The sequence below is a fragment of the Tupaia chinensis genome, unplaced genomic scaffold (assembly GCF_000334495.1).
Source record: "Tupaia chinensis unplaced genomic scaffold, TupChi_1.0 Scaffold000094_1, whole genome shotgun sequence".
NCBI lineage: Eukaryota > Metazoa > Chordata > Mammalia > Scandentia > Tupaiidae > Tupaia > Tupaia belangeri.
This window is the reverse complement of record NW_006159556.1, coordinates 3016269-3017425: the sequence shown is the minus strand read 5'-3', so window position 1 is coordinate 3017425 and position 1157 is coordinate 3016269.

Here is a 1157-nt window from a genome sequence, read left to right as displayed (position 1 = left end):
GGGAGGTCTGTTCCCGCTGACTGACAGTAGCTTGGACCAGTTGGTGCTCGGCAAGGCGGTGCGTCGGCCAGTGATCGTAGCCAATCAGAAATCCCGTTGGGAGCGAGCCTCCTGCAGCAGCAATTTGACTTCGACTTCCAGCCGCGCTCCGCCGAGCGACGTCAACGTGGGCCAGTAGCGGCTGGCGGTGGCGCTCCGCCCTCCCGTGGTTAGCGCACCAATCAAAGAGGGGGCGCGTCCGGCGGTGGGTGGGGCAGGCAGACTGGGAACCTCGCCAGAGGGTGGAAGCGTAGGATGGGTGTTGCATTGGAAGAGGCCAGATGGTGGTGACAGCTAGGAAACCCAGAACGGAATGCCAACACTGCCTGGGCATGGAGCTAGAAAGGCATTTGGCTCCATTGCTATTTCTTCGAAAAAGTCACAGGGAAGTGTTCTTTGCAGCTGACCAGGCTTGTGGTATCTTGGGAATGCCGGTTTATTCACTCACCAGGCATTTCTGTGTTTGTGCAGGACCTCTGTTAGGCCAGGCTTTTGCTGGGCACTGGGAATCAAATCCTGACCCCGACAGGTGAGCTGCCCTCGCAGAATTCACAGTATAACAAGGAAGAGGGAGAAACCGACAGGGAAATAGGCACCTAACATGGAAGGGAAGGAAATGAAGGAAAAATGGGAAGTTGAATCTAGATAGAGTTGTTATGTGAGCACTTTATAAACTGGTATTTAAGCTGAGTCTCAGAGTGAGAAGGAAATGCATTTCTCAGCCATGGAGCCAGAAAAATGATGGTCTGGACACAGAGGACAGTGGAACGAAGGTCCTGAGGTGGGACGACCTGGCTGGCGTTTTGGAAGAACTGGATGGCTGCCAGTGTGGCTCTGGCAAAGTGAGAAGAGGAAGAGTCGCTGTAGTGAGCTGGGGGGGGGGGGGCCACTGGCGTCTGCGAGTTTGCATTAATTTTCTGCTCAGTGGGCCCCATTGAGGTATTTTAAGGAAAGGGATGAGATGATCTGGTTTAGACTTTAAATCACTTTGGTTAATGTGTGAGGAGTAAGTAGATTAGACTTTAGGGAGACAGCTAAACAGATTATGGCAGAGAGATTTAAAGTTGGAGATGACATGGATTAAACTATGGTGATACCCCTGGAGATAAGAAAAAGCT